This window comes from Rhineura floridana, chromosome 1, assembly GCF_030035675.1.
Source record: "Rhineura floridana isolate rRhiFlo1 chromosome 1, rRhiFlo1.hap2, whole genome shotgun sequence".
Taxonomy (NCBI): domain Eukaryota; kingdom Metazoa; phylum Chordata; class Lepidosauria; order Squamata; family Rhineuridae; genus Rhineura; species Rhineura floridana.
In genome coordinates, this window is record NC_084480.1 from 25,013,734 (window position 1) to 25,034,781 (window position 21,048).

The window sequence follows — 21,048 nt, forward strand, 5'->3', positions numbered from 1 at the left end:
GGTATCATCAGCATACTGCTGACACCTCACCCCGAAGCTCCTGATGACTGCTCTCAAGGGCTTCATATAGATGTTAAACAGCATGGGGGACAAATGGTACCCTGCGGCACCCCACATCACAGCTGCCAGGGGACCAAAAGACAGTCACCCAATGCTATTCTCTGAGAGTGACCCTGGAGATAGGATCAGAACCACTGTAAAATTGTGCCTCCAATACCCAGCTCACCAAGTCGGCCCAGAAGGATACCATGGTTAATGGTATCAAAAGCCACTGAGAGATCAAGTAAGAATAACAGGGTCGTACTCCCCCTGTCCTTCTCCCGATAAAGGACATCCATCAGGGCGACCAAGGCCGATTCAGTCCCAAAACGAGGCCTGAACCCAGACTGGGATGGGTCAAGATAATCTGTTTCATCCAAGAGTACTTGTAATTGCTGCGCCACAACCCTTTCAATCACCTTCCCTAAAAAGGGGGTATTTGTGACCATGTGGCAGTTGTCGCAAACCAATGGATCCAGAGTGAGCTTTTTCAGGAGCCGTTGGATCACCGCCTCTTTCAGGGTGGCTGGAACCACTCCCTCCCACAACAACACGTTGATGACACCCTGAATCCACTCACTCACTCTCTCAGCAAGCTTTAATAAGCCAAGAAGGGCAAGGGTTGAGAGGACAGGTTGCTGGCTGCATCGTTCCAAGTATCTTATCCACGTCATCAGGCTGCATCAACTGAAACCTATCCCAAGAAGTTGCAGCAGATGTTGCACTGGGGACCACAGTAGATGTGGATGGGGCATCAAGACTGCTATGAAGGCAAGCAACTTCACCTTCAAAGTGCCTTGCAAACAATTCACAGTGGGCTTCTGAAGGGTCTAAAACTCCATTTTCTGGAGTTGATGTCAACAGACCCCTGACAATATGGAAAAGCTCCACTGGATGGCTACTTGAGGATGCGATGATGGCAGAGAAGTAGGCCTTCTTGCCCTGACCGCCACACAGTAGGCACGGTTACTCGTTTACTCGTGCTCGATCAGCCTCACAGCATGTCTTTTGCCATTTCTGCTCTAGCCGTCATCCAGCCTGTTTCATTGCCCTTAGCTCACTAGTGTGCCAAAATGCAAACAGGGCTCCACAATGCAGGAGAGGGCGCTCAAGGGCAACCCTGTCAAGAGCCTGACACATCTCACTATTCCACAGTGTGACAAGGGCTTCAACAGGGTCACCTGCTCCATCTACTGGGAACTCCCCCAGGACATTCAGGAATCCTGTGGATTCCATTAGTTGCTGGGGGCAGACCATCTTAATCTGTCCATCACCTCTGCAGGGAAGGATCGGAGCCATAAGTCTAAACCTCACTAGGAAGTGATCTGACCATGACAATGGGGTGACATCAGGTCATGAGATCCCGAACGGAACACTAGAGGCAGCCTCAACATGGACATTGAAATCACCCAGCACTATCATTCTGGGCTCCTCCAGTATCACAGCTGAAACAGCCTCCACCAGGTTGGTCAGAGAAGCTGCTGGGCAGCAGAGTGGATGGTACACCAGCAGCAGCCCCACTTTACTGTCTACTTGGCCTGACACCAGGTATAGGCCGTCATATCCAGCTCCAAGACAGAGTAGATTCCTGGTGACAGAGATGGAAGTTCTGTAGACCACAGCAACTCCTCCCCCCTGTCCCTGCAGCCTGTGCTGGTGTTGCACCGAGTATCCAGGTGGGCAAAGCTGCGTCAGGTCAACTCCTACCAGCTCACCCACCCAGGTCTCGGTAATGCACACAAATTGACACCTTCATCCACAATCAAATCATGGATGAGTATGGTCTTATTATGTACCAATCTGGTGTTAAACAACAACACACATAGACCAGTGGGCACAGCAGATGAGCGGCAAGGAACCCTTCCATGAGAGGAGTGGGAATGAGGAGCAAGGAGTAGATAGCCTTGCCCTCGTCTTCTGTGGTAGTTCACCACCTTCCCGTGGCTATACCTCCCTCTACCCATGATAATTAGAATTGAGGTGGCATCACCCATGTCCAGAGCTTGGAAAAGTTACTTTTTTGAACTACAACTCCCATCAGCCCTAGCCAGCTGGGGTAACTTTTCCAAGCTCTGCCCATGTCCCTCCTTGCTAAGACTCCTCCTAAACACCTGATATGGGCCCAAAAAGAGCCCACCAACAAAACCTGCCTGAACCAGTTATCCCAGTAGGCCTCTGGGAGAATTGGGAACAGTCAGACCCACTCAATATCTTTCACACAGGGCATATCTACTCCCCCCCCATCTCACAGCTAGGAAGCGTCAGCCTTCTGCCAGCTGCAGACTCTCACTCTGAAGGCATCTGGCGACTCTCTCCTATCGTTCAGTTCACTGCACAGGCTCTCACCCTGGCAGGAACTACACATACACCATACGCTCTCCCCACTACCAATCTCCTCTTGATTGGTCTACAAGAAATAAAACGGAAGGGGGTAGTGCCCTCAGGATTCACTAAGGGCATCCCCAAGGGGTAATCCCCTTTGGTGTTTCCCCTTTAGTGGCAACCCCGCCAGCAGCAGACCCACCGTCCAAGGACAGCCAGGCTTCTATGCCACTTGACCCAGCCAGGAGCTGATGCAAAAGGCTGCAAGATTAACTGCAGCTTCTCTCTGGAGTCAGGGTCAAGCAGGGGGTCCCAGTCCTTGCAGCACTTACCAGGGACTTCAGTTGTCTCAGGAGACAGCCACCCACAGAAGCAAGCAAGCAAGCACCCAGATGCTCAGACACTCCCAGGGCACGACTTCTCCAGTCACCCAGTGTTGCAGCTATTCCCTTGTTCATCACCTTACACCCATACATCAAGGTGATGTACAAGTAGGGTTGCCAGGTTCCTGGCCTGAGACTGATCCTGTATCTTTAGGAGAAGAGAAAGTTAGCCACGTGCAGGTGTTCTTGCAACTGAGAAATGAGAAAAACCACAAGGTGGAATTCTCCCTTCCCCCTGCACAACTTTTAAAGATACAGAAGACCTCTTGGAGGCTGGGTCTGGTAACCAAGAGGTCTTCTGTATCTTCAAAAGTTGTGCAGGGGGAAGGGAGAATTCCACCTTGTGGTTTTTCTCATTACAGTATTGCAAGAACACCTGCACTTGGCTGACTTTCTCTTCTCCTAAAGATATAGGATCAGTCTCAGGCCAGGAACCTGGCAACTCTATGTACAAGATACCATAAAAACAGCTAAAAACAGTTAAAAACAAAACAGAAAACAATAAGATATATTTGAAAAACAAAACAAAGTAGATATCCATGGCAGAGACCCATTCATCCTGCTGGGAAAGCCCGTTGGAACAAAAAATGTCTTCAATTGTTTCTGGAAAGTGCAGATAATAGGCACCTGTTGCAGTTTGACAGGAATGCTGTTCTACAGAACAGGGGCAGCCATGACCACCTTGTTGCCACAACATCGTAATCAAGTCCTATGTACATTAGGAAACATGTTATAAAACTTTACTTCTGAGGTGCGCCTGGCAAATTCGTGGTACAGTTTTAGGTGAATGCTGAAGATGCACCTCTTTACCTTGGCCTTTGACACCTGAGACATGTACTTTTAGGACCCACCCTATTTTGGGATTTTAGGTTGTTTTTAAATTGTTTTAATGTCATATTTTAAAATTGTTTGGGTGAATTGTTTGGACCTTTGGGTGAAGGGTGGGTTAATAATAATAATAATAATAATAATAATAGATGTTGAGAGAAGACAAATGTTTCAAGAAATTGTGACCCTTCCCATTGGAATATACAGCACATGATAGAGAGAATACCTTCTCTAGTAGCATCCTAGCAATTGATCTAGGCTGGTCACTTATGCAATGCCAAAAAAAGAAGAGGACATTGATTTGCATCTCATTTGGATATGGTAATATATATGTACAGATGCAAATATTAAAATAATTGCTATAATTGAAATAGAATAACAGTACATCTCACCCTATTGGGCATGACTGTGAGCAGGTGATCTGTGTGCTTGCTCAGTCTGCTCTCCAGGTGCCTGCAACTTCAAGGCCCCTCCCCCTTTCTTAGGGGTCTTTATCTTTAAACCAGACAACCCTTCCAATAGAGAACATCTTCAAATAGTGGGCTGTCTTTTGGTAGCCTGTCAAACTGAGGAACACTCTCAGTAAAGTAGGACACATGGCCACCCTAATTAAAACTGCCTGGGATGCCCTGCTTGTTATTTCAACTTTAGCTTCTACCAGCTACAGAAGAGGCATGGTCAGGCATTTGCTGGGGCCTCAAGACAAGCAAAAGGTCCCATTGATCCAACTGTTTGGCTGCTCTCATTTTACATGGAATGCCCACAAGGCTGGCACTAGTGGTTGGCATCACTGGGCACCTGCCGAGGCTCACTCTCCTGCGGGGTTCCTGCTGTCAACGCTAGAGCCTTGTGGGCCTTTTTTCCCACCACACCTTGGCTCTGCTGTCATTGCCTAATTCACCTGCCATCTTTGAGCATGCAAATAGTAACAAGAGTGAGGAGACAGAGCAGCATCCTTTATTCACCTTGGTGAATCGGCAGTAGGAATGTCAGTAAGAGGGGGCCACTCAGGGAGGGTGACCCACTCAGGGCATCTTGCCAAAGGTCCCTCCAAAACTTGGAGCTGGCACTGAAACAGGAAATGTGAAAGAATCCTTGCTTTTGCATATCTCACCTGCTCAAGGAGATTGACTGAGAATTTATTTCCTACCCCTCTTTTCACATCCTGTGATTGTCAAAAATATCATTGTCTTTTTCTTTAAATGTCATCTTTTATTTTTTCTTTTCTTGTAGTTGCTCTTGCCAAAATGGACAGACATAGTTTTTTATTGTTATTGCCAATACAGGCTATTGGTTATTTGTGTCTTTCTTTGTCGTTACTGACTCTTAATTCTGATTTTCTTTCGCTACATTGCAGGAAACAAATCACAGCTCTTACCAGATGTTTGCAAAGTAGAGCAGAATCTTGCCCAACTCCTCTGCTTTGCTGTATAATCCAAAACTCCCTTGCTGAACTGGTTGTTCAGGTGTTATTATTTTAAACCCAAGATGAATGGCTTGTCTTGCTAATCCTCAGCTATTGTTCTTTTTCAAGGAATCTGCAAAGAAAGTTTACTTAACAGACCTGGTGGTTCCCGCTCCCCCCCCCCCCCGCTTTCCATTGTTGCTGTGTACTTGCAGTAAATGATTTTTGTATTGTTGCTGGCATTAACATTGTTACTCATGATACAGGCATGAACACTTCCCTCAAGTGCTCTGTAACAAAGAAGTTGCAGAAGGTTTATCTATTTTGTATGGCCTGCTTCAGCAGGAATGGAATGGACTGCCTTCAAGTCGATTCCAACTTATGGCGACCCTATGAATAGGGTTTTCACGGTAAGTGGTATTCAGAGGGGGTTTACCATTGTCTTCCTCTGAGGCTGAGGGGCAGTGACTGGCCCAAGGTTACCCAGTAAGCTTCATGGCTGTGTGGGGATTCGAACCCTGGTCTCCTGGGTCGTAGTCCAACACCTTAACCACTACACCACACTGGCTCACCTCATACATTAGGTCATAGTGAAGCTACTTAGTATTACTAAGAGGCTGCAGCCAAAAAAACTGTGGAAATGTGAAATTTAGTCCTACCACCAGCATCCACTGCTTCTTGACCTTTTCCCCTTTGTCTGGATTGTCTGTCACACTTTTGCAGTGACAGCAGGAACCACAACAAGAAAATTCCTCTCAGGCTCTTGGATCTAGATTGAGCAGCCGGCTTTCTGATCACCACCTCCTGAGCTTCCTCCCTTGTCCACCCATTTCCTTCCTGCCAATAATGCAAAAGCCTCTCCTTTCTTTGAGCCCTGCGCAAACTTTATTTATTACATTTATACCCCACCTTTCTTTTCATGATAGAAACCCAAGGTGGCTTATATATGGTTCCCAGGCAGTCTCCCATCCAGGCACTGATCAGACCTGACCCTGCTTAGCTTCAGCAGGGTGCAGGCATCAAGTGCCTTCAGACGAGGGTTGCCAGGTTCAGGGCCTAAGACTGATCCTGTATCTTTAGGAGAAGAGAAAGTCAGCCAAGTGCAGGTGTTCTTGCAACCCTGTAACGGGAAAAACCACAAGGTGGCTTCCTTCCCCCTGCACAACTTTTAAAGATACAGAAGACCTCTTGGATTGAAGATGTAGAAATTTTTAAAAGGACCAAAAATTCTATCATGAAAAAAATGGCACTAGCCCACTTAGTTTTATGCATTCTTGTGACCTTGAAAAAAAGGTTGCTGTGTAATACAGAGACTGTATGTGTAGGTAAATGTGCTTCTCTTGAAACTGGAGCGTGACTGCTGTAGTACAGTAATTGTGGTTACTCTAATCACCACATGGGTGTCTGGAGGAAGCTCTCACTTCCTTTGATTAGAGTATTGAATGCTTTTCACAGCAGGCACACAAACTGAATGGCAGATTGGGAAAATATCTGGATAAGTCCTGAGGGAGAAACTTCAGGGCTTATGGAATAAGAATTCGCTCAGTCTAGGGTTTCCATAACAAAATGTTACAAATACAGGATTTGTCAGAGCTGTGAGGGGGAACATGCAAAGTATCTATAGGGCCATCACTGTATCTGTCAGTTGCTTTTCCATGGAACCAAGCCTTGATATTTCTAGTTTCTGCAGAGGAGACTTTTCGGATGCTATAGCTAGCAGTGGTTCTTTCTAGTCCACATAGTTGATAGGGGCTAATCCAGGCCCTTGTTGGCAGAAAGTGGTTTGGGGTTCTAGGAGTTGCCACTGAATTCTACCAACAATGGAATTTGGTGATGGCGTTCTTGGTCCTGAGCTCCTTGGTAGATTCCTGAGGAATATAGAGCAAAGGGTTTTTTTGTGTGTGTAATCTAATAGTGCTTTTATTTATCTGTCTATAAACATTTCTATCCTGCCTTTCCTCCAATGAATTCAAAGAAGTGAACATGCTTCTTCCCTCATTTTATTCTTGCAACAACCTTGTGAGGTAGGTTAGGCTAAGAAACAGTGACTAGCCCAAGGTCACCCAGTGATGGTCATCGTGACAGAGCAGAATTTTGAGCTTCAGTTTCCATAGTCCTAGTCCAACATCCGAACCACTACACCAGTGGGTCTTGCCAGGTTCTGTTAAGCCCCCATACTATGTTGTGCCATCCTGCACATGTAGAGACCCCCACCTTATGCAAGTCATTGACACCATTACATGGGTTGACAATGGCAAGAGGTCTCTGCAATAAAAACAAAGCAAGGCCCAGGCCAGGGGTGGCTAATGCTGGAAGTGCAACAATAAGAATCATTCAATTTGGAACTTAAGGGTTAATTCTGTTCTTAGTCAGCTACCCAAGAGCGGGCTGCTGGTGGCGCTGCATAGCAACCAAGGAAGGTAGCATGATCTTTAGTGAGGCAGCATGTGCTCTTAAAGGCTGCCTAGCTGTGAAGGAGTTTTCTTGAGGATGCTTAGTTGAATATCTCCCTGCTCTGAATGAGGCCGGTCAAAAAGGAAAGGCCCCTCTTTTCTCTCTGCTTAAGTTGTATAATGTTAATTCAGTTTGTTCTGTACACATTTACTAGGATTTTTCTCTGGACTCCGTCTGCATTATTCAAGTGTCTCCATAACACCTAACCTGTGGCTTATATAGCAACCAGTTAAAAAGTTTTCCCCTTCCCCAACAGGAAGGGAAATCTGAAGGTCAGGAACAAAACTAAAAAGGAGGGACTTTCAAGGAGCAGTTAATACCTTTTGGTATCCCTTTGTTCACTGTGTCCTTAACATCTTTGTTTGCTTATGAAACAAAAAAATTTACCAGTCATTTAATTCCTCGTGTTCATGCTAAATTTTCTGTTAACTTGATAGTTACATAGCTCATTATGTAAGTTCACACACTCTCTGCTTGGAGTGAGATGGAAAGTCACTGCCTTTTACTTCCCCTGGCCTGGCCCTCGCATCTTATCCTCCAGTGGGGTGTGTGTGCGAGGGGGAATTGACTAGCACTATATGCCTCCCCCCCCCTCAAATGCCCCACCTAGAAATGTGACTGTCCCACCTAACAAGGAAGGTTGGCTTCAGGGCTGCTGTGCCGCCCAATCCATGTACAGCAGTTCATGATGACACTGGGCTGAGGTCAGCTGCTCTTTGGTAGGGGCTTATTTTAAGGGTTGTCTCTTATTCCAGTTCCACAATGTAGGGCTGCTACATCCAGATTACAAGAAAGTTCCTGTATTTTAGGGTGGCCATCTGTCCCACTTTACAGAGGACAGTCCTCTATCTGAAGGGCTGTTAGCGGAGAGGTCCTCTGTTCGAAGGAGTTCTCTGTCTGATCAAAGCCTGGTTGAGAGATAAGGCATCAGAAGAAGAGAGAGCAGCAAGAGCCCTGAAGATGCCCATCAACTCTTAACATCTGGAGAGCAGACTGAGCAAGCACACAAGTTGCTGTAGTTTGTTAAGGATGCTGGAAATTGTATCTCTGTGAGGGGTTACCTACAGTTCCTTGGATTCTTTGGGAAAGCTATGACTGTTAAATTATTTATTTATTTATTTATTATCTTTATTTATAAAGGTAAAGGTGTCCCCGCACTTGTAGTGCGAGTTGTTTCCGACTCTTAGGGTGCCGTCTTGCGACGTTTACTAGGCAGACCATATATATGGGGTGGGATTGCCAGTTCCTTCCCCGGCCTTTCTTTACCCCCCAGCATATGCCGGGTACTCATTTTACTGACCAGGGATGGATGGAAGGCTGAGTGGACCTCGACCCCTTTTACCGGAGATTCGACTTCCTCCTTTTGTTGGAATCGAACTCCAGCCGTGAGCACAGCTTTTGGCTGCGTTACCGCCGCTTACCACTCTGCGCCCTTTTTCCCAAGTGGAACTCAGGGCGGCTTACAACAAACATAAATACATATGATTAAAACATTCAAAACTCTACATTAAAATAAGATTAAACCATTAGGACGATTAAAGCATTTAACATCCACTTAAAATAAATAAAAACACATTAAAAATAGTGCAATTAAGCCATAAAAGTGGTATAAATGTGCTTTAAATATATGGTGTGCATCACAGCCTTGCAAGTACTACCCCCACATGACCGGGTCTGGATCTGAAACCTAGGCCAGGGGTTTCCATACTGTGGTCCAATTTTATTTATTTATTTATTTATTTCGATTTCTATACCGCCCACAGCCAAAAGGTTCTCAGGGCGGTGCACAACATAGAGTAAAATACAATAAAATTACAAAGGTCAGTAAAAAGCATACATATTAAACAGTAAAACAGCCTGGTATAAATTGAAAGCTAAAAATAAATTAAGTTAAAATGCCTGGGAGAATAAAAAGGTTTTAACCTGGCGCCGAAAATATAAAAGTGTAGGCACCAGGCGTACCTCATCAGGGAGACTGTTCCATAATTCGGGGGCCACTACTGAAAAGGCCCTGGATCTTGTTACAACCCTCCGAGCCTCTCTGTGGGTCGGGACTCGGAGGAGGGCCTTTGATGTTGAACGTAGTGAGCGGGTAGGTTCATATCGGGAGAGGCGTTCCACTAGGTATTGTGGTCCCGCGCCGTGTAAGGCTTTATAAGTCAAAACTAGCACTTTGAATTTAGCCCGGAAACAAATAGGTAGCCAGTGCAAACGAGCCAGGACAGGTGCTATATGTGTGGACCGCCTGGTCCTCGTCAACAGTCTAGCAGCTGCGTTTTGCACTAGCTGTAGTTTCCGAACTGTCTTCAAAGGCAGCCCCACGTAGAGCGCATTGCAGTAATCCAATCTAGAGGTTACCAGAGCACGCACGACTGAAGTGAGGTCATCACTTTCCAGATAGGGGCGTAGCTAGGCTACCAAACGAAGGTGGTAGAACGCATTCCGTGCCACCGAGGCCACCTGAGCCTCGAGGGACAGGAATGGATCGAAAAGAACCCCCAAGCTACGAACCTGTTCCTTCAGGAGGAGTGTAACCCCATCCAGAACAGGTTGAACATCCACCATCTGGGCGGAGAAGGCACTCACCAACAGCGTCTCAGTCTTGTCAGGATTGAGCCTCAGTTTATTAGCTCTCATCCAGTCCATTATCGCGGTCTAAGAGCTTCCTTCATCTGGTCCAAAGTGTACCTGTGGATTTGTGGCTGAAGATGGGAGATGGCACATCTGTTGCTTTGAATATTCATATTCAGCTGTATTTTTATTGCTTTTATTTCTTATATTGTGTTACAATTTGAATTCCATGGAATTATAATTGGTACAATAGGCAGAAAAATAATTAAGTGGTCTATCTAGACCCTCAGCAATTTTCACGTGGTCCATGGGGAAAAATGTTTGGGAGCCACTGACCTAGGCTATGGACCTAGGCTGTCCATTACCTACTGGGCCAAGTTCAAGGCTCTGGTTTGGGTGTACAAAGCCATATACAGCTTGGGACCAGGATACCTGAAAGACGGTCTTATCCCTTATATACCCAGTCAATCACTGTACTCTGCAGGTGAGGGTCTCCTGCAGATACCATCTTATCAGGAGGTCCGTTCCGCAAAACATAGGAAGCGGACCTTTGTGTAGTGGCACCTTCCCTTTGGAATTCCCTCCTCTTAAATATTAGACAGGAGCCATCTCAGTTATCTTTCCGCCGCCTACTGAAGACTTTCCTCTTTCAACTTGCCTTTTAAGTAGAAACCTTATCCCAGTCTGCATCTGTGTTGGCATTGCTTTTTAGGATGTTTTTAAAGCTTTTTTTAAAAAGATGTTTTTAAGGATGTTTTGTTTTAATATGTTTTTAAAGATGCTTTGTTTTTATTTTAATGTCTGTTTTTATGATGTTTTAGAGTGTTTTAGTTTGCCACCCTGGGCTCCTACTGGGAGAAAGGGTGGGATATAAATTTAATTATTATATTAAGTATAACGGTAATAATAACAAAGTGGTTGTCATTCCAAACAAAACAAAACACAGCATCTCAATGGCATCAATAGCTTTTCTGAAAGTTTTGCAGCCTGATCCTATGCATGTTTACTCAAAAGTATGGCCTGGGTTTAATTGGGAATGGCTTATATTACCGAGTGATTCTCGGAATGTTTGCTTGGAAGCAAATTCCTTTAAGTGATGAGTTACTGCCAGGTAAATGTGCACAGGGTTATACTGCTGCAGCCAAATACCGGCGCGTGTTTCCTCAGAAGCCCAATGGAGTAAATATGCAACTATAATCTTACAGCCTCCAGCGGATTTAATATTCATTTAATTATGTTTATTTAAAACTAATTTTTAAAAAATCCTCACTCTGGATGTAAATAGTTCTGGAGGCCATCACGATGAAAGTTGAAATCTGCTCGTCTTCAAGGTGCCACCGCTACAGCCTCAATCTTGCTCCGCACGTCTACTCGGAAGTCAGTCCCGCAGTCATGGAATAAGAGGAGAGGTCCTCTTGTGGATAAGGAATTGATTAAGAAGCAGAGAGTAGGAATAAACGGACAGTTCTCCCAATGGAGGGCTGTAGAAAGTGGAGTCCCTCAGGGATCGGTATTGGGACCTGTACTTTTCAACTTGTTCATTAATGACCTAGAATTAGGAGTGAGCAATGAAGTGGCCAAGTTTGCTGACGACACTAAATTGTTCAGGGTTGTTAAAACAAAGAAGGATTGCGAAGACCTCCAAAAAGACCTCTCCAAACTGAGTGAATGGGCAGAAAAATGGCAAATGCAATTCAATATAAACAAGTGTAAAATTATGCATATTGGAGCAAAAAATCTTAATTTCACATATACGCTCATGGGGTCTGAACTGGCGGTGACCGACCAGGAGAGAGACCTCGGGGTTGTAGGGGACAGCACGATGAAAATGTCGACCCAGTGTGCGGCAGCTGTGAAAAAGGCAAATTCCATGCTAGCGATAATTAGGAAAGGTATTGAAAATAAAACAGCCGATATCATAATGCCGTTGTATAAATCTATGGTGCGGCTGCATTTGGAATACTGTCTACAGTTCTGGTCGCCTCATCTCAAAAAGGATATTATAGAGTTGGAAAAGGTTCAGAGGAGGGCAACCAGAATGATGAAGGGGATAGAGCTACTCCCTTCCGAGGAAAGGTTGCAGCATTTGGGGCTTTTTAGTTTAGAGAAAAGACGGGTCAGAAGAGACATGATAGAAGTGTATAAAATTATGCATGGCATTGAGACAGTGGATAGAGAAAAGTTCTTCTCCCTCTCTTATAATACTAGAACTCGTGGACATTCAAAGAAGCTGAATGTTGGAAGATTTAGGACAGACAAAAGGAAGTACTTCTTTACTCAGCGCATAGCTAAACTATGGAATTTGCTCCCACAAGATGCAGTAATGGCCACCAGCTTGGATGGCTTTAAAAGAAGATTAGACAAATTCATGGAGGACAGGGCTATCAGTGGCTACTAGCCATGATGGCTGTGCTCTGCCACCCTAGTCAGAGGCAGCATGCTTCTGAAAACCAGTTGCAGGAAGCCTCAGGAGGGGAGAGTGTTCTTGCACTCGGGTCCTGCTTGCGGGCTTCCCCCAGGCACCTGGTTGGCCACTGTGAGAACAGGATGCTGGACTAGATGGGCCACTGGCCTGATCCAGCAGGCTCTTCTTATGTTCTTAATGTGTGAGCTGCCGCCTCCGCCGCCGCCGCCTGGGGCGCTAGAGAACAACAGCGAGAGGTAAAAAGCGGTGAAGCTGTCGCGCGCGCCTATTGGATCAAGGAAAAAGGAGGGGGAGGCGGGGAAGTACCACCACCACGTGACCGGCCTCCAGAACGTTGGGTTATTGCCCCAGAGCCGGCGCCGCGAGCTTCTCCCTCGAGGTTGGGCAGCCACAGCGGCGGCGCCTCTTGCTGCGCTCACGTGGGCTCGTGATGATGTAATCTCGATTCTCCTCCTCCGCCCGCCCCGTCGTAGCGTTTAGAACGTTGAGAGCCTGCTTTTGCTGTTTAGTGAATGGGCGCTCGGAACTCGCGCTAGCCGGCTACCACAAAGCCTCCCCCTTTATAAAAAAGCAACTTTGTTTCTTGGGGCTGCCGTCGCATCAGCGGCAATCCCGCTCTCCGACGCTTCCAGCGCCTGCGAGTGCCCGGCCGCCCCTCTGTTCCCAGCCCGAGCCGGTATCAGCCTGCGAGAGGGCAGAGGAGGCTCTATGGGGTGAGTGAAGTACGCTGTGCTCGAACTTTTGCCTGCCTTTCCCCATCTTTTCCTTGGAAACGGTCCTTCCCGCCGCCCGCTTGGTCTCTCTCCCGTTTGCTGGTTCTTCGGCCTCCCGCCGCCTCCTTTTCTACCTTCCCCTTCTTTCTGCGCTTTTTCTCCTTGTGTCTCGCGGAGCCTGTTCGTGCTAAGTCGAGGGACCGTCGGCTCCCTGCGAAGGAAAGAAAAGCGAACGAGAGAGAGAGAGAGAAAGGGGCAAGGTGTGAATGGGAGCATTGTCTTGGCTTTCTTCAGAAAAAATTGGGGAGGTTTGAACGGGGGCGGGGGAGGGAGGAATGCCGTGGTGCCTGCTTGAAGGGGACGCGAGGCTGTAATAGGGGAGAAATGCGAACGGAGCAGTCCCCCCCTGTGCTTGCATGGCGAGAAGCGTCTGGTGATGAAAATGCCGCGGAAGGAGCTCCTTCGTCTCTGCGCTTTTTCATGGCCCCTTGGGTCCTTGAAGTTTGGTCAGACTGGAAGGATCTGCTATAAACTAATTACACGCGCACGAAGTGATTGTTTGAAGGGGGCAGCTTTAAAGGTGCACCTTCCTCCTCCCCTCTCTTTTATGATTCAAATCAGCCTGTGGCTTCTTTTGCACGATCGGCTGGAGACCTCTCTTTTTTTATTTATCTTTTTCCCGAAGTGAGAAAAGGAAAAAAGTTTGCTCTTGGAAAAAGAAAAGAAGAGGCAAGTTCCATCCCAAGGAGAAAAGGAGAATGCCTTTATGTGTGCTGAACCCACTCCCCGCAAACAAACATCACAATCAGAATCCACCTGTGCATTTTCCTTCAAAAGACCTCACCAGTGACTCAAGGCAACCTTTAGGGAAAGACCTCTTCCTTCCTTCCCCATCCCATCATGACTCTTTTCTGTGGTCTAGACCCACTAAGGCTTTGGATGGTTGACAGCTCCGTGGCTTGCATGTGAGTCATAATCCCTGGGCAACCTTAAAGGGCTGAAGAAATCAAAATGTTTGGGTTTACCTTCTCTGCCAAGGTAGCCTCAAAACAGGATTGTTTTGGGGTGTGAGAGAGAAAAGATCCCTTGGAGGGATCCACTCTGAATAAGCTGGTGTATTTTTCACTCCTCTCCGGGTGATTTATCCTTCCAAGGTACTTAGGCCTAAATTTGCAATGTTTTGGTGAGTGTTTTTTTAAAAAAAGATATTTAACCCACATATACTGATTCTGTTCTTGAAAGTTGGGAGCATAATTTACTGGATAATAGCAAGGTTCTACTTATGAAGTGAAGGAAACTGTTAATTCATGAAAAACTATCCTTGTACTGTAGCTCACAAAATACTGTGGGCTGTGTCTATAAGGTATTAGAATCTCTTTCCATCTTTCCTTACCTGGTGATATATATGTATATTTCACACCATACATGTATAAATAAGTTCAGGAAATGTACAAAATTAGATGGTATTAGGAGAGCCCATTTATCTCTTTCCTGACTAACAACAGCAACTTTGCACTAGTCAACCAACGTGGCTAACCTGTGGCTCTCTAGATGTGGTTGGACTCCAGCTGCCATCATCTCTGGCCATTGGTCAAGCTGACTAGAACTGATGGGGAGTTCAACATATGGAGAGCCTCAAGTTCCCCACCAGGTTACTTGTGAAGCTGTGAGACTATTAGTGCATCTGGCTTAGTACTGCCAGCACTGACTGCTAGGATTTCAGACAGGACATTGTCAGCCGTATCTGGAGATGCTGGGGATTTAACCTGGGTCCTTCTGCGTGCAAAGCAGATGTTCTGCCACTGAGCTGTGTCCCTTGTCCATTAGACTGAATTTATTTGTAGAATTTTAATCAGTTGATAAAGACTTAAGTGCCACCAATGATTTCAGCAAACAAATAAAGAGATTAGACACCTTTTTCATATGTTTTCAGATACCTTTATTATTATCATTATCAGATTTATATCCCTCCCTTCCTCCCAGCAGGAGCCCAGGGCAGCAAACAAAAGCACTAAAAACATTAAAACATCATAAAAACAAATTTTAAAACACATTAAAACAGAACATCTTCAAAAATGTTACTTCAAAAAAGCTATCAAAACATCATCTAAGATTAAAAACATTTTTTAAAAAAGGTTTAAAAACATATTAAAAAGCAATTCCAACACAGATGCAGACTGGGATAGGTCTCAACTTAAAAGACTTGTTGAAAGAGGAAAGTCTTCAATAGGCGCTGAAAAGATAACAGGGATGGCACCTGTCTAATATCTAAGGGGAGGGAATTGCACATGATAGGTGCCACCACACTAAAGGTCCATTTCCTATGTTGTGCAGAACAGACCTCCTGATAAGATGGTAGCTGCAGGAGGCCCTCACCTGCAGAGTGCATCACCTTTAGCACATGAAGTGGTTCTATGCAGTATATAATTGAGTCCAAAGTTTGTACATGAGAGCCTTCATAATCTGACTGTGGCTGTACATTTTGTATAGTTTATTAAAGAAATAGGTAGATACGGGGGTGGCAAATCATACCTTCTCCCACTGCTTTAAAATGAGAGTGCTTGGATAGATATATCCCCTATACAGGTATGACAGCACCATGTAAATGCATGCATTGGAAGATGAAATAGAGAGCATATATTTCCTCCTGGCTGTGAAATGCTGTTGAAAGTGCAGCTAAGATTCTGCACAGGCAACAAGATTCTAGATGATCGCTGGAATATAAAGGAACGCTTGATTGGGTGGCTTTCAACCATCATTTCACCTTGCAGTTTGTTGGTGAGCCAAATTTTGCATTTCATAATTGGCAAATGCCACTTAAAATGACAGTGAGGCTAAAAGGGAGTACATTTGGAAAAATATTGTGAATGGGACAAGGCTTCTTGAAACACATACACGTTCCAGACACAACGGGTGGTTGTAGCCTCTGATAATTTTTTCTAAAAAAGCTTATTTCATTTTTGTGATGGGGAATGCTATTACATGTTGCCTGTGTTTCCTTTCACTTTACCATATTAGGTTAACGCTCAGGTCACTAGAACTGCTTAATGTGAAAATGCTTTTCACATTTAAAAAAATGAACTTTAATGGGGCACTAGTACAAACCGTGCAGTAAACTGATTTCCTGGTTAACCCCCCCCCAAATTTGCATACAATTAAAATACGCTTTTTAGAACACGGATGGGGAATCTTTTTCAGCTTGAGGGACGCATTCCCTTCTGGGCAACTTTTTGAGGGCTGCACACCAGTGGTAGGCGGGGCAAGAGGCAAAAGTGGGCGGGACAATGGATCTGTTTTACCTTTGTATAGTAAACTAGTTTCTACACATACACCCCTCTGTGTCCTCCATCCAGAGAAACTAGAGGCATTATCAGAGTTCAAGGGGACGTTCTCGTCAAACAAAAGCACTTGGGATGCAAAGCAGGGCCAGTGAGGGGTGTGGCCTAAGAAGAGTCCTGGTGGGCCCCATTTGGCCCCTGTGCCTAAGGTCCCCACCCCTGTTTTAGAATAATGTGAAAGAATGGATAGTGAAGGTCTGCTCCCAAACTATTACTGATGCTATCTTAACTCCTAGGAAAGAGACTCAAGTTTCATCCACTAGAGAGGGTTAAAAATAGCTGAATTTTTTTTCTCCTGGAGATGTTAATTTCTGTTCTCTAGGCCAGTGGTTCCCAAGCTTGTTTCCTGGTGGACTACTTGAAAATTGCTGATGATCTTGGTGGACTCCTTGATGATTCTGCTGTCTTTTGTAGCTGTTGTGACGTGCTGTACTAGATGCTGCATGATTTTTAATTGTATGTTTTTTTCTTCCTTTATTTCTTATATTGTATTTTATTGTATTGCAATTTGCACTCCATAGAGTTCAGATTGTAAAACAGTAGACGAAGCAATAAAAATACAACTGAAGATCAATATGAATATTTAATGCGGACATGCTCTGGTCCACCTGAATGAAGCTCACGGACCACAGTTTGGGAACCCCTGCTCTAGGCACATAATCCTGAGTCATGAGTTAAAGTGAACTCTGTGGTTCATTATGATAGCTAACGGGTTGAATGGAAGCTGGGTGGGAGATTGTGGCCTCTGAATGATACAGATCATTTGATTTTTGCTGCTTGATCCAATTCATCAAGGCTGGGGAAGTGCTGGCCTGTGGGCCAGATGTGACCCCTCATCTCCTGCAGCAGTTAGGCTTGCATAAAAGCCTTCTCTTGATTGCTTATTTTCAGGCTTCCCCCCCCCGCAAACTATTTCCTGGGTTATAAGGCTCAGTGATTGGCCTTAGGTGGCTGTGTCCAAACTATGTACTTGAGTGAGTGTTGCAAGACTGAATCCCAGTGTTTTTTTGTTTTTGGTAAAAAAAAAAAAAATGAGGTCCCTGTACTTATATCTTGATAAAAGTGCTGTGGGTGCCAGCACAAAATGGCTGGCATGGGCAGCAGAAAAAGAAAAAGTGACTGTACTCCATACTGGTGAATACTGTCACAAAAAAAGCTCTGCTAAATCGTGTCGTCTATAGCAGGCTTAGAGAAACTGTTGCCCTCCACGTGTTGTTGAACTTCTAGCTCTCATCAGCCCCAGCCAGTATGACCAGTAGTCAGAGATAAGAGTTGTAGTCCAGCAACATCTGGAGGGCCACAGGTTCTTCATCCTTGGTCTGCAGGAGACTTTTTAAAAAAGGGTTCAGCCTCTGTAGAAAGAGTCTTGGATTTGGAACAGGCAGATAAATGATTTAAAATTAAATTCATTCTTAGGGTACCTCCATGGCACAGCCTCATATTCCTGGGAACTAGTGATGCTGGCATGGAGACTCCTCCCATCTTGCTTGAGCTATGTAACAAGCAGATTCTTGAGGATGGTTCTTACATGCACATTCACCACTAGTGACTTGCACATATGAGTTGGCTATTGTAGATTGAAGCACTTCTTTTTGCTTGATCACCAGTATATTTGCTTTTCAGAACCAGTTCATAGTTGTCATTCATCAAGTGCAAAGCAGACTGCTGATGTACTTTCATGTATAAAATGATCCTCTTGAATCCTCTAGCAGTCTCTAACTCCATACGATGCTTGAATGCTGTAGAGTTTGTTTCTGGCATCCAATTACACCACAGTGTAGGGAGGTGGTGAGAGGAGACTGGTTTTATAAGTTGGCATTGAAAGAAGAACAAGTCTTGAAGGAAGACACAGTCTACAACAGTGGGAAAGCTGGGTGTCTTATAGGATTCTTGATAATCCCTGTGTTTGGGATATACTTTGCTTTCTGCCCTTCTTGTGAACCAGTGTGCAAAAAAACCCACCCCAAAACAATAAAGGAAAACAAAGGTGAATGTGATTTTAGGCTACATTAAGAGAGCTATAGTTTTCAAGCCATGGGAAGTAATAGTTCCATTCCATTCCACGTTATTCTCCAGATGTCTCCTGGAGTACTATGCTCAGTCTTGTGTGCCCCACTTTTAGACAAAAGGAGGCAAATTTGAAAGGGTTCAGAGGAAGGTAACAAATGTGGTCAGTGTGGAAAGCAAGTCAAAAAAGCTGGGTATGCATAGCCGGAAATAGAGAAGACTGAGGGGGAGACACGATATCACTACTTAAATCAGGTTGGTGCCCTCCTGGTGATGTTGGACTACAACTCCCAGTATCCTTGCCCATTGACTGTGCTGGTTGGGGCTGATGGGATTTGCAACCCAACAACATCTGGAGTGTATCTGGTTGGCTCTTCCTGCCTTAAATACTGAAGGGCTGTCTGACAGAAGAGAGTAAAATCCTGTTTTCTGCTGCCCTAGGATTAGACCAAATGAGCTTAGTTGGCAGGATTGATGGTCAGGAGGGTCAACTTTAGAGGTTTTCAAGCAGTTTCTGAATGTTCATCTGCCGGGGATACTCTAGTTCTGGATTTCCACTACTGAGCAGGGAGCTGGACTAATTCTGATTCAATGAAATGTGCTTAACTTAATGTGAGATAATTGGAGTACTCTCAATTCAGAAGTGGGAATTCTGAATCTCCTCTGAGTACAAGGATAAGAAAATGCCTGTAAAGAGCACAAAGGTTTCCCTTCCCCACTTGGGGTATTGCATAGTCTTATATGAAAGTGGCAATGAGCACTGACTGACTATAATGTGAGGGCTTCAAGTATCAGCACTAGGTTTGGTATAAGGTTTGCTGCTGCTTTTGTTTGACTGGAGGGTGGCTGTGTGATGGATTTGACAAGGCTGGGTATTCAGGTTATCATTAGAAGCATCTCAAGCAGTGCAAGAGAGAGTCTGTGGCTAATTGATGGGGCAGCCCAGACTGTCAGCAGAACTTATATCTAAAGATAAAAACTGGGTTAGTGGCTCAGAAAGAGCATTATTGTCTTATGAAGGAAAAGGAGTAACAGTGATGGAGGGGCTGGCCAATCTCTTGAAGAATTCTTATTTTGACATTTTATAATAATAATAATAATAATAATTTACCTGCGGTTCATCCTATGGTCCCAGGGTGTGTGACAGTAATTTAAAATACAGCTTAACAGCATAAAATCAAATTACAATAAGACTAGGGTGGGTCCTAAATAATATATATACAAGGGGCTGTGCCCCTACATGCTTTGAGCACCAAGCCCCCCATGAGTGCATGCACACACAGAGAGGGACTCTCCCCCCTCCCCCTGGGACTCCCCCCCCCCACAGAGCCAGGGATTCCCACCCCCCCCAGAAACTCCCAAACACATGCATCATACACACATGCAGGCAACTCCCAAAATGCCCCCCAGGCACTTATCACCCCCCTCCCATTTAGGCAGCTTACTGGCTTCCCTCCTGCCCAGGTTGCTGCCGCCTCCGGTGTTGCTGCTGCTGCCGCCCCCTACGCACTGGCCATCCTTGCTTCCATCACTCACCTTGCCTGCTGCTGTGTTGTCATCGCATCCCCACCCCCATGTGTGACGGCTTACAAAAATATTATATTGTTAAGAGACAGACAGACAGACGGACGGAGACACACACACATATACAAAAGGCCAGGTAAAGAGCTGTGTCTTCAACATACAACAAAAACTGTATAGTGAAGGCATTGGATGCACTTCTGTGGGGAGGGAATTCCACAACTTAATGCCTACCACAGAGAATGTCCTCTTCCGGGCTGTCCCCTTTGAACTTCTGAGGATGGTGGAACTATCCAGAGGGCCCCTTCTCCTGATAAGAACATGAGCCTTCTGAATCAGGCCAGTGGCCCATCTAGTCCAGCATTCTGTTCAGGCCAGTCAGATGCCTGTAGGAAGCCAGCAAGTGGGACCAGAGTGCAAGAGCAATCTCCCCTCCTGTGGTTTTCTAGCAACTGGTATTCAGAAGCACACTGCCTCTGACTGTGGAAGCAGAACATAACCGTCAGTGGCTACTAGCCATATCCCCCATGATGTTAACATCCGAGGGGGTCTGCAGGGAAGGAGGCAGTCTTTCAGATATTTGGGGCCCCAAATCACTTAGGGCTTTAAACACTAATGCGAGCACCTTGAATTGGGCCCAGAAGCAATCTGGCAACCAATCCAGCTATTTTAAAACAGGGTTATATGAGTTCAAAATGGAACCCCAGCCAGTAATCTGCCAGCGGACTTTTAGACCAGTTGAAGTTTTAGGGTTGTCTTCAAGGGGCGCCCTTTCTTTCAGTAGGAATGCACCAATGTGGTTGTGAGTTCAAAACATAATGAGAAGGGTTGAGTTGTAGTCTGGGCCATTTTAATCCTTCCTGATAGTTGGTGTGGTTTACGGTTGTATCCATCGCGCTGTTGTATATGCTTCTGCACCAGCCCCCATGCACCCGCCAAATTTGCCCCAGATTTTTTGTGGGGTGGAGAAAGAGGATGGGAAGGGGAAGTCCCGTGGCATGACTGGATACAACCCATAGTGGCCAGATGAAGTTCCTAATCC

General features: G+C 45.4%; 1 protein-coding gene across 2 annotated transcripts in view; it reads left to right on the plus strand.

The window, feature by feature from the left end:
* The first annotated feature begins 12,709 nt into the window (after positions 1-12,709).
* Positions 12,710-21,048, plus strand: part of RAI14 (retinoic acid induced 14) — a 135,489-nt gene continuing 127,150 nt past the window's right edge. Inside the window, exon 1 of one of the 2 annotated variants that reach the window (XM_061616024.1) lies at positions 12,710-13,140. The gene's annotated coding sequence lies outside the window, so the exon portion shown is untranslated. Of the gene's footprint in view, positions 13,141-13,875; positions 14,106-21,048 lie in introns of those variants that run through there. The other variant, XM_061616034.1, reaches the window with a different exon arrangement.